Raw genomic sequence first — 13,641 nt, 5'->3', positions numbered from 1 at the left:
GTCAAGTCTGTCCGTGAGAGACGAGTCTGATCTAACAGCACTTCTTACTTTGCCATACATATTGAAATATTACCACTGTATGACATCACATTTATATGCTCATTCAGCAAATGATTGGCTGTTTGCGGGTGTGAAAACTGGGATTTTTAGGATGTAAATGGAACTCAGCACTCACTCCCATGGGATTACCACCCACCACAAATTTAAAAGTGGAATCGTATTCAGAATGTCAGAACCTGGATCGGCTTTCATATGTATTTCCAAAGGAAGTTGAAAGTTTATATCCATCACCTTCCAATTACCCGTCTCATCTCCTCTTTCATCCTGAGCTTGTTTATTCCCCTTTTATTTCCTCTTTCCGTCCTTCATACTTTGCATGACTCCCGGGGTCGCCAGCCTCCTCTACTTCTTCACCTCAGAAACCTGACACTTCGCTGAACACCCACCCGCCCCTCTCGTTACATCCATTAGCCAGTCCTGTGGGAGGGATTGCGACCTCTGCTTTGAGCAGGTAATGTAGAGAAGTCAGGGAGGGAATTGGAGTTGCGTCCAGCTCACCTTTCGACAGGTGGATGGCGGGTCAGAGGACATTCTAGACCTCGTTATCTTATCTTCTGTCTCCTAATGAGCCACCGAGACGACTGTCCCCTTTGTACAGTGCCGAAAAGGGGCCGTTGAAGTCTTTGTGTTCCTGAGGCTAATTACATCGCGGTCGTTCAGTTTGGGACAAGGTGCTGCTTCAAGTGGGAGAAGTGAACCAGCGTGGGGGAAAGTGTCTGGGCAGCCGTGGAGGGGGCGGAGGCTTCGGTTACCTGTGAATTCCCCTTGAAAACAGAGCTCCCTTTCTTCCACTTCGGGGGGTTTGGAGGTAGTTTGATCAGGTGCATTCCTCCCCTCTCTGGTCAGTTTCTCAGGAGGATTAAAAGGAGAAAAGTTTAACGTCTTACAGGTTTAAAATGGCGACAGATTGCTCGTGACGGTACTGGAGATTGGATAGTGAGGCCACAGACAATCACTCCTCTCAGGACTTATTTTTCCTCATTTTACCTCCCAAGTGAAAAGGAAAGCATTTAGAAAGGAAGTGAAGGAACACATTTAGCCCTGAGGTTCACAAAAAAGGTCAACATTTTACTTTTCTTCCTAACTTCATTCTAATTATGTCATTCTACACTTTTTTGAAATATTGTTCATCCTTTAGGACCAGATGGTTCTAGCCACACACACACACACACGCACGCACGCACGCACACACACACACACACACACACACACACACACACACACACACACACACACACACACACACACACACACACACACACACACACTCTCAACTAAAACCTATTAGCTGCTTCAGCTTTAATAGTGATATCATAGCTGCAATGCCAAGACTGCCTTAGACTGGTACAATGCCAGTGAAATACTCGAAAGTATCAGAGATAGTGTCAAGGGTCTCTTGATATATTGCGGACTGTTGTGTGTCTTTGTACCTGTGCATAGGCAATTGTATACAACCTTTTCCATTTAACACAAACTCAGTGTACTTGACATGAAAGTATGTAAAATAGCAAATAAAAGGAGAATACAGGTGTATTTGCATCTTTCAGTAGTATCTTCAAACACATGAATGAATACGGTGGTTTCAGCCATAAGAGAAATCATTTATCATGACTGTCAGGTTGAGGGAGACTTTTCACATCTACAGATTCCACACATAGGATTTGATCACAGTCCCTCTTTAAGGCTCACAGACACATGTTGCTGCAGGATGGACTCTGTTCATTAAATATGCTGGATTAAAAAAAAAAAAAAGATTTTGACTTTGTGATGAAATCGATGTAAATCTGGTGCAGCTGCAGTTTTGAATAAAGTTTTTCATCCCTGAATGTTTCCTGTACTATCACCATAACTTATTAATTTCTGAGAGTTAAAACATACTGCTCAAAAAATACTCTCACACCGATGTACATGAGGGAAAGAGGCTGAAATCTGGCCTGTTTTCACAGCATAAAAGTAAAGTTTTGCATGGCTTCATTTGATATGATAAAGTTATCGTACAGTTTGAGGGGGTCAGGTAGGAGACAGTCATCCATATACTGGTTTAAAAACTGCATTTTAAACAAATGTCTTTAGTTTACTTTTACATGCATTCATCTTTTAACTGTGTTTTGTTATTATTTTGCAGTCTGTTAATGTGACAAAATTTAAGCTCTTCCCATTTCTTGACCTTATCACCTTAGACATTATCACTTTGTATTACTGTGTTCTGTATCTCTGGTTTGTACTTAATAATTAATGTTTTTATGTGTTTTATCCATAGCAGTATTGACTCGAGCAGTTTATTTTGTTGAAAATACACTTTTTAAATTTTATTGGTGGACTTTGCTAATTCTCGTTGGTTAAAACAGGACTAAAAGTGAACTTTGGAGACCAAACTCTTAGTCTCTGGTTTGCTTTTAGGCTTCAGTATTTTATTCTTTGGCATTCTTTGGGTAAATTTTTTTAACTATTATAACACTGCACCAGAACTTTGTCAAACAACTAAACTGAATTTTAACAAGTGGTTTAAATGGAGAATTGTGATTTGCTGATTCAGTGCTCCCCAGGCAGCTTATTCCAGAGCTTCAGTACCCTGACTACAAAGAACCGGTCCAGTCTCGCCTTTAATTTAGACCCAGGAACAGTGAGCAAGTTCTTGCCTGAGGACATCAGGCTGCACCCAGCTTGACAGTTGCAGAGCAACTCTGAAATGTAGTCTGGGGCTTGGTCATGAAGGGCCTAAAAAGTAATCAATAAATTCTTTGGTTGGCAGTGCAGTGATACTAAAAGTTGCATAATTGGCTCCTTTTCCTTGCTTTTCACTGAAAGTGTAGCAGCTGCATTTTGTACAATCTGGAGCTTGCTGAGTGGACTTTCAAATCTTTAACCTCCTAAGACCCGAACTCTTCCACGACATGCATTTTTAATTTCTCTTTGATATTTGGGCTGATTGGGGCCTGATGAATGTAAAAACAAAGAATTACCAGATTTTTTTTTACCTTATTTTTGTTTTTAAGAAAAATAAGAGCCACAAATGAGGATATTCATTTAACATTTTGATAGAACAGTAGCAGTATAATGTCCTCATAAGTGGATATCAGGCCCTTGTAGAGCAAAATTGAGTATTTTGGTCTAAATAACCCAAAATGTGATGTCTACATATGTGGACGGCAGGTCCTATAGGAGGTTAAACATAAAACAGCACTAAACTGGTATTTTAGATGATAAGAAAATGACGGTTTTCACAAAAGGCTTGATGTGGCAGTGAGGTACATACTGATTTGTACACACACAGTTTAACAGCAAATAACAGCAATCTCAGGTGTTTCGAACACACCTCAACACAACACTTATGTCATTTAGCAGAAGCAGCATATCATCTGTCCCAATTAAAGACAACATGCTATGTCTGACTAGAGCAGGGGTGGGCAACTCCAGGCCTCGAGGGCCAGTGTCCCTGCAGGTTTTAGATGTGTCCTTGGATCAACACAGCTGATTTAAATGGCTAAATTAGCTCCTCAACATGCCCTGAAGTTCTCCAGAGGCCTGGTAATGAACTAATCATTTCATTCAGGTGTGTTGACCCAGGGTGAGATATAAAACCTGCAGGACACCGGCCCTCGAGGCCTGGAATGGCCCACCCCTGGACTAGAGTATGGGAAAAATATATATTTTGTCAAATATTATCCCACAGATATGATCCTTGGGGTAGTTCAGGTGTTGTAGATGAAATATTTTCACCCACAGAAACATAAAAAATATCCTGACAGAAATAATACCTGTCCTAACAGCAGTGGTCTCTTAGACCAGCGGACCCCAACCCTCAGGCCATGGACCGGTAGAGGTCCGCGAGTGGTTTGATACTGGGCTGCGAGAATTGAGGCTCGGTGTGAAATTGATGGTTTTCAGGGTTTTTATTGTTAACTTGTTTTCCCTGGGTCTTTTCCCGTGTTTTAGTTGTGTGTCTTATTTTGAAAGAAATATTTACGCATTACTATAGCGACCAGCAAGCAAAAGGGGCAGAGAGGAGGATGTTGCTCTCAGTGTTGTTGGTGCATTTCAGGGGGGCGCTGCTAATAAAGTTAATTACAATTTCACAGTGAATTTATTATTATATTTACAAAATACCACAGTTTTTGTCTTGATCATATCATTTTGTTTTGTTGTATTTATCTGCGACACCTTAAAGGCCGGTCTGTGAAAATATTAAACAGACATTATTAGACATATTAGACATGAAACCGGTCCGTGGCGCAAAAAAGGTTGGGGACCGCTGTCTTATAGGATGACAATATCTGCATCCTCTGTGTAAGAGGACTCATTGCATGCATTTTGAATTATGTTTTTCAATCAGAAACTCTTGATGCTTTGCTTGATGCTTTTGTTTGTTAGATTGATTTTTGTTTTCTTCATGTGCTTTTTGATAATCTGCCTGTGCTCCTTAATTATCTGATTAGCAACACCTTTGTGCTTTTTTTGAGTAACTAAGCTCACAGATCTAGAAACCAGCATCAGTTTTATTTGTTTTAGTTTGTTTGTTTTCAGTTTAACTTTAATTTGCTCCTTTCAGTCACACTAGACTATAAAAAGCTTGCCAACCTCGTCGTGAACAGGACAAAAAGTCATCAGTAGTTGTTTGGTGATTACACTGGCTTGTAAGTAGGTCTGGCAACCAACTATTGACTAGTCTCTCAAAGGTTGTTGTTGTTGCACACTGATAAGCCTGGTCATTAAAATAATTTGATTGGCTTTCTGTTATTTCCTTATAAATATTCGAGCCATAGCAACGAGGAAAAGCATAAAAGAGGCTCTGTAAAATGAAATCATCATGGGTTTTTGTTTTTTTCTTTCAAATGTTCAGATGTCCGTCCGACACTGTAGCAATCAGATTTATTTTCCCATGTAGACCATTAAGGCTTTTGCTATACTGGTCCACTTAATTGTCATATTTTATTCAACCTTTTTTATTATTATTTATTTTTAATCGTTTTCATTTTGAGTTATTACAGTCTGAACAGACAGGACCGGGGGCCAGGAAAGAGAAAGAAAGAGAGGCTGGGAAGACAGTTAACAGAAGAAGGGGGAAGAAAAATGGAGGAGAAAAGGGACAGAGAGAACACTGAAAATCTGCTTGATCACCTGCTGAGAGAGAGTAAAAGAAGACAACACAGCAGGGAAACCACAACAACAACCAACATGTGACAGTCAATAATAAACACTGAATGTATGAGCAGCATACAGTGCTAATAATGCATTATATTTTTAGAGGCAGAAGCCAACCAAGATAGTGTGTGAGCACCTGTGTGTGTGTGAACGGGCATATGTTCATAAGATGTAAGTGTGTAATATTGCCCCCCAGGTCATGAGGCAGGCATGGAGGAGACCCGGGCCCCACACATCCAGAGGCTCCCCAGAGCACAAGAGTCCAAGGAGGACCACCGCAGTGGCAAAGGGCTGAGGAGAGCCTCATCGTGGTTTTATCAGTGTGGAAATAAAAAAGTTTACTCAAACAAGACAGTGATGCCCTTTTTTGTTTCAAATCTCAGTTTCAAATCAAAAATTGTGTATGAGTACATTTATTTTATAAAATCAGTGATCATACTGTAGCACAGGACCCAAGGATCATCACAGACAGAGTGGCGATTTTTATGCCCAGGATGCAGACGCTCCTCATCAGCTGACACCAGGACACACACTCCCACTCCCCCACACTGCACGACATAAAAAGGTTTCCCTCATTAGGACAGTTCAGCACACCTGCTCTTCCCGCCTCTGTGCCGCCCTGTGAGCTCACTGCGTCACCCCTCCTCTGCAGCAGGCCAGAGACCACGCCTCCGCCACACATATCTTCATTGAAGATGGGCCTCATCACGCTATTTAATAAAACCACTGAGGACTGGGCCACAGCTCGTCTCATTGCCCTTGCAAAATAACAGTAACAGACTTATCTGCATATTTTTAAAACAGCATTTTAAGCTCCATGAGTTTCAGTGGTTTTATATGACTGCTCTGCTGCTGCAGCTCATCTAAACAAACAAAGTCATACAAGGTGAAAAGACAATTTGTTATTTAAAAAAATGAGGCTAAACATAAAGAAATATACATGCATTCATAGAGCAGCACACACCGATGGTCTTCACTGGTGTGATCAGCAGTACTGAAGGTGTCTGATTACACAGTGAGCCATTTTTAGCATCCTTAAAAACACCTCCTTCATCTTTCAAGTGCTGAATTATTGTGAGTTCTGCTCTAAAACCATTTCCATGTCTGCTTCTTGGTTTTCCTGCAGAACATAACACTGATTTCCTAAGTTGTTAAGTGTATATTGGGGGGAAAAAATCATTTAAGTGGTGAAATGACTTTTACTGTATTTTGTAAAAGCATACGTTTGAGTTAAGCAGCAAAAAAACTGTGATTTAACTCACAGGTGCTCTTGTCTTAAGTTCCCTGACCTATGAAAGTGCAGTGTTTTGATTATTCTGTTTTAAATATTGTTTCAACTTTCAAGCATAAGTGTATGTTTAGTACACACACACACACACACACACACACACACACACACACACACACACACACACACACACACACACACACACACACACACACACACTGATTAGGCTTCTTCCTGTCTGTTCTCCCCGGCATACGTGGCCAGGACTCTGCCTCCTCTTCTCCTGCGGGAGGAAAAATGAATAATTAATCGGTGTAAAGTAGAGGGAAATTATACAACATTATGCCATAGTGTGTCCACTCTAATGGCATGCGGCCCATTTTAATGACTCGACCAGCCCACAAAGTGGTACCCCCACCATCCCGCGGCCCCCAGAGTAGCTGTAAACCTGCCGGTGGCCCCAGGCGAGCCATATGCCAGATTTATGGTCCACATTTGTTTCTGCCAGACGCAGCAGAAAGTGGCGGAGCTCCGGCCATGATATGGTTAGTCTCCCAACAAGCTGTCCACTGTGATGTCAAATACAAAGCGATGAGGTAAACATGATTCTCTCAGGGTGCCCTGCATTAATACTGAAATGAAGATTTTTTTTTTTTTCCTTTTTGTTTGTGTTTATGCAAGTAATTATCCCAGTCGGGGCCCAGTTTCGCTCGACATCTTATAAAGCTTTTAACTCGTTTCAGTTCCTCATGCAGATCAGTCAATACGTATCGAACCAGCAGGTCTTTGTAAGTGGACCTTGTTGAGCTTTTACTGAAGAAAGGTGAGAAAGGAGCATTTTTATTTTTGATATAGTTCGATGCATTACTAAAGGTGAACAACCTGGACGACTGTAATGAACTGCTGCAAAACCACCGATAAACAATGAGCAGACGTCACCAGGAGGAGGTTAAGGTCCAATTGTACCAACAAATGTCCACGGCAGTCGGACCCTGGTACAAAATCCTTGTGATATCCTCTTTCCTTGATAATATTCACAGTAAGTGAGTGGTCATTTAGGCCTCCTCTCTGGAGCCTGATGCTAATTATCGCCTGCTGTGTTTAACATGTGAAATATTTTATTTTTCAATATGTAATTAGTCTAATCTCTTATCTGCAATTTTCTGATTTAGTGGAAACAAAAAAGGACTGTGGGAAATAAACTTTGAGTGAGCTGGGATTACAGATGTAGGCTCATAAGATCATTGCATCTTCGACATCTTTTACCTGGATCCAGCTAAGGTCTGGCTCTGACGGTCAGATGTTTGAGGGAACAAGGAGTTGCTTTTTACATGGATCACCAAGAAACTTTGAAAACTTTCAGTCAGCTGGAGGACACAAAAATATCTGCCTAAAAAGGCCATTATGCTAGCTGCCTGAGGAATCAACGCTATTAAGTCTGTTAATAAATGTTGCTTTGTGGTGAACCATTGATAAGACTGAGGCATTTTTCTAATTTTGATCCAGTTGCGGCGCCTCTGATTTTTAAATATTATAAAAGAATACATTGCTGCTGCTCCATGAACAAAGTTGGGATTTGCTCCCCATTTCTGTGACTCTCTACAACAGAGATGCAAAGCACGACCTATTGAGACACACAAGAAAGCAACATTATTGGAAAATAAGCTAAAACAATAGTTTAAGTCAGACTTATAGAGCTGATATTAGAGTTGACACTGAATTGAGTTGCATGCAAAAAATACAAACAGGTAAACATTTATTGCAGATGTTCATAGTCTAAGCTTGAACACTTATTGTTAGACCTTTGTTGAGTTGAGATTGTATAGCCAGACGCTGTTTCCTGAAACCTCAAATGTGATCCTCGGGGACGTTGCTGCCTTTAGCACTTTGGAAAAGGATCTCTGGATGAATGAATTAGCAGCGCTGCACACGGAGTCGAGCGTCAGCAGCATTCTGAATGTTTTCGCCGGTGGTCTCGGCTCAGATCTGCTCTCTGTTCCTCTTCATTTTTCGTGAAGTGGCAGATCTGCTCAGTCATGAACGAGTTCATTACAGTGAGGATGAAGGCAGAGAGGTGGGGAGGAAGTGAGTAAGTGATTATATGCATCCCACCTTCCTCTCCTGTTCTCTCTGATTAAGATGCATCTGCTGCGTCTCTTTGCGCCCCGGCTGCTTTGTGCATTCATCAACATCAGTTTAATGAAGTGATCAGAGGCTGAGATCAGACACAGCCCAGAAATATTACTCCATTAGCCTCTCCAAGCTTTCTGCAAAACAGGAAACACTGACCTGAGGCACACTGACCTGAGGCATTAGGCTTTTCTCACATTCTTTAAAAATGCCGAAGACAAATTTGAAGTATAACTGATTACCTGTCCAGCCTCTCCAAACACAAATCTTCTTTTCTGAATAAAGAACAATCTTTCATCCCTGCACTTCAAACAGGAGGAGAGGAACACACCCCCACTGTCGACACCACCACTGAGAGGCCCGACTTCTCTCTCGCGGCGATGATGTTAATAAACTGTCAGCATGTGGCACTTTGTAATTGGGTTTGTGCCTTGTTTAACAAAGAGCGATTGGATAGTTAGAAGGGAGAGCAGCAATCTATCCGCCTCTCCAGTGAAATGAGCTGAATGTCTCATCCATGAATGTGTTATCCCAGAGGAGCCGCATCTCAGATGTGTCTGTTATCCCTGGCAAATAAACCGAAGCGCTGAGAAACAACCCTCACCCCCCCAGTCCTGACATCATAAAGTCTCTGTAATGCTGTCATAAACATGACACGCTGCACACAGTAGCAGTTTGCACCACTTGGAACAAATGAGCCCACGGCGCTTATTTATGATGTCTTGTGATTTAGTGTCGGAGCCAAACCTGCGGCGCCAATGGGCGGGTTACATGTGTCACATTCAGGACACGGGGCCTACGCGGAGGCTGACAACTGGCACGCTCGCTTGGTGTTTCCAAAAAAAAAAGAAGGGAAACTTCTATTCAAAACTTTTATTTATACTGTTCATTGACCATAAAGTTTAGCTAACAGGATTGTCGTTAGTTTAATTCTCAGATTTAGGTCTGGGCCAATAACTTCAATCCGAAAATGTTTTTTCTTTTGTTGTTAATTTGTTCTCCAAAGTTTTGGCAATCAGGGGCCAAAGCAAATAATGAATTTAGCTGACACATACTCATGAAGTCCCAAAAAGCTGATTCTGTTCATTCTGTTCATCTGGATGTAGCGCTTTTACCATTTCTCCTGAACAGAATCTACTTTTTGGGATTTCCTTACCTGGATGAGTATGCATGAAGACACATCCGTGGTGTGTACAGTAAGAATAAACAACTTTTAATGTATGGGATTAATGCGCAGAAAGTCAAATATAAACACAGACTTTTAATAAATTACATTTACAGTCACCATGACTGTGTCAGCATTTTGACTACAGCCATCTTGGTTCTTTGGAGCCAGAAGTGGCAGTATTCAAATGAAAGTGTAGAGTGCAAAGTCATCAACTAATACTAGCGACAGCAAGCTGTACTCATGAACTCATTGGGTGTTGCTCATAACACCCTTGAGCGAAAGTTGGATTGCATCGCGGAACAGCTCACTGCAGTTGTGAGTTTTCAGAATCGGCTGTTTGGGCAATAGAATGAAAACACCAGCAAGTTTGATACCATCATTGGGAAGCTCGCGGTTCTCCAACAGGAGATTGAGAGACCAGTGTCGGAGTGTTAAAGAACAGCTTTGAAATTCTCATGAGTTGTCACAAAGAAAAATTACCATCATAATCCGGCTACCCCTTCGGCGCCAGCTGTGGGTTCAAGGCCGGAGCTCAAGGCACAGCACAAACACAATCAAGTGCTGTAGCTCAGAGACTCGAATCAGCAAAGGTGAGGCCTAGCAGACAGCGACTGGCACAAGTCACTGTGTAGGCATGCCTGCGAGAGCAGCCCTGCCTCTAACTATAAGCCTTACAAATATTTACATGGACAAGTTATTAAAAAATTATCTACTGTATAGTTATAAGAAGGGAAAGTATCCATAGAAGCCCAAAAAGTGTATTTGTACCAGGTTGGAAACTTGCTTTTTAATGTTATTTGGTTACTGTACCGTGGGGGATTGGATGGGTTTAGGTATCAGCCTCAAATGGCCGTTGAGGGAACTGCAGTTTTTAAAACTTCCTTCATTTTTCAGCCCTGGAGGATGCCACTTACAGTGTAATTTATTTTAACAACAGTTTAATAGGCACAAAATACCAGCACCAATCAAAATGCCATCACACTAATGACAGCGCATGAAGATTATTCAGTAATCTCACTATTCAGTTCACTTTTAAAGAGCACACTGCACATTTATTCTTAAATCGGAAAATAGAAGGAAGATTTTACCAGAGCCCAGGGGAACACTGAGCAACCAACTGGTTGGAATTTAAGTACCCTTTCATCCAATAAACCATCTTGAGATCTGACCAGTAAGAGTGTGACTCCAGCAGTCTCGCCCCCCTCTGGCCACCTGCTGCTGTGATAAAGCCATCAGCCACTGGCTTCTGCCTCGCCCCCTGCTGCCATCCCTGCCTGTGGAACACACCATTTCGTGAGGGGTGATAGGAGATGCTTGGCAGTGGGTGACAACATAGAGAGCTTCCTCCCACAGGTGACACCTCAGCCCTGAAGCACTGACACATCCTTATCTCAGCTGACACGAGGAGAAAAAAAATGCTGACGGTTCTCCCTCACCACAATCGGCAGTTTTTCACTAGATCTCTAAGAATACTCAGCACGGGCACCATAATGGCGAAAATAAAACACCGTCTTCATCAGCACAATGCTTCCTAGGGCAAAGCCTACCCATGGCTGGTTTCAGGGCAGAGACAGCTAGCAGGAGCAATGCCAAGAGGACAAAGGAGGAGGACGAGGGGGGAGGACGAGTCTGACAGCTGTCAGTGATAGTTTCCTGTACAGAATGTTAGTGACAGCCTGCAGAGTCGACCGGTCTGCAGCGCTGACAGCAGCCGGCTTCTTCGAAGAAATGAACGAAGCAGAGATATTCTGCTTCCGAGACCCTCGACTCACAGCTGCAGCTGCCTTAAAAAAAACCTCTCTGCTGACACTGCAGTCTGAAGATGGAGTGTGTGGTCCTGGCTGTAAGATGGGGAATTAAAGTTAGGTATGATAGCACCTCGTAAGTTTTACAGGATATCTTACGTGAGTGTAAAAGTTGACAGTGAAGTGAAGGGAGTACAGTATTTCCAGTAGAATTTGATTCTATTGAGCTGGAAGGAGGTTGGATAAATGCATGTGCATGCACTTTTGTAAGTGAATTCTTAAAACCAGGAGATTCTTGTATCTCCCATATACGTTGCACCAGTAAATGAGCGCCTCCACCTGCCCAGCACCTGGGGCAGGTGTGAGGGTTAGAGCAGTCTCCCAGCTCACAGAGATTGAACTTTCAAAATAAGGGCAGAGGGGGTTTGGTCACAGGTGGCTGGACAGCCTGCCGTGTGGGTAACGATGAAGTGTGCCTCACTTTGAGAGAACTTCCTTATTTATGCACAATATTGACTGTACGTCTTTTTTTCATTGTTAGTATGCAAGAGTGGGCATGCTGGCTCCCAGGATTGTAGACTTTGGACTTCATGCTTGTCGGCTCACTAAAGACTTACCGTGTGTTGTGGAAATGTTGTAAGATTAGATTTACCTGTGCAGGAAGGACACAGGGAGAGATTCAGGCGACTCACATAGAAACATTTATCGCAGGGAGCTCGATACTGACCAGAACAAAGATGATTACTTAAGTTAAGACATATTGCCATCTATCGCTGAAGGTTATTCTCTTAACAGGGCGTATTTATACTCATTCTACACATCAGCAGATCCATACCAATAAGGCTAATGCAGCCTTTTTACCTTCATTCTAAATGGAGTAGAATTTTATGTATGCAAGGTCCTGTCTTTTCTCCTAAAATTAAATCAGAGGCTCTTCAGACCTTGTGGCCTCTGCAGATGCTGAATCATTACATTCTTGTAAGAAATTTCACCTTCAGTGACGTTAGAGACATTATCAAAAAGACCTCCTTTAGTCGCAAAAAAATCTTCCACACTTCGTACTTAAGGTTGAAATGTATATCTATGTGTTGAAGCTCATCTGAGTGACTAACTCAACCTCTGGTGTAGGCTTGTACTAAACACCTAATAAAAACTAAACCAAGACTAATATAAAACTAACATTAGTTCAGTACTGTCGCATGCAAAACATTTTTAAAGGATGAATGTGAAATATTTACTTATGCATTATTCCTTAAATCCCAGAAAGCTGATTAGTTCATCTAGATATAGTGTTTTTATTGGGAAAGCCATGGATCAACTCCTCTGGCACAAACTGAGCAGTGTAATGTACATGGTTAAGTGCCAAGAAGATTGCCACAAATTATACTTTGGAGAAGGAGCAATTTATTACAGGTCAACAAGATTCATCCACAGCTAACTCCAAGTCCAAGTTAGCATGTTCTAAACTGAGTAAAGTGACCCAGACGTATCTGCTTGGCACTCCTAAAAAGAGCTGGTCAAGTTCTTTACATCCTAAGGAAAAGTGCTTCAGTGTGTCCATCACTGCACCTTTTAATTAAGATACACTGGATCATCCTCTATGAAAGGATGTGAGATAATGCTATGTGAGCATTATCCAATCAAAAACTATTGACAATGATCAGAAGTTTTCAAAAGCAAACAATAAAAACAAAACAAAACTGACAAGTGACACAATTTTTTATTTTTACTTTTATATCTGTTCAATTCAATTCAGTTTTATTTATGCAGCGCTAAATCACAACATCAGTCGTTTCAAGGCACTTTATATTGTAAGGTAGACCCTACAACGCCAACAAAACATGCAAATTCATACGACCCCCTATGAGCAAGCACTTTGGCAACAGAAGGAAGGAAAAACTCTCTTTTAACAGGAAGAAACCTCCAGCAGAACAAGGCTCAGGGAGGGGCAGGGCCATCTGCCACGATTGGTTGGGGTGAGAGAAGGAAGACAGGATAAAAGACACACTGTGCTGTGCTTTTCATAGTCAAACAATTCCGTGACAACCTGTTCCCTGTGTATAAGTGCATCACTGTGCAAGAATATTATATGTATCTATAATATTTCTAAACGATTTCTAAAATTCTAAAATGTAAAATATGAATGTTACACCAGTAAATGAATGTTT

The sequence above is a fragment of the Copadichromis virginalis genome, linkage group LG2, assembly GCF_057382275.1.
Source record: "Copadichromis virginalis isolate Kocher_CV1m ecotype Utaka linkage group LG2, C_Virginalis_male_GT1.1, whole genome shotgun sequence".
In the NCBI taxonomy this organism is placed as follows: Eukaryota; Metazoa; Chordata; class Actinopteri; order Cichliformes; family Cichlidae; genus Copadichromis; species Copadichromis virginalis.
The sequence above is the reverse complement of the archived record's forward strand: the minus strand, read 5'-3'. Positions refer to the sequence as shown.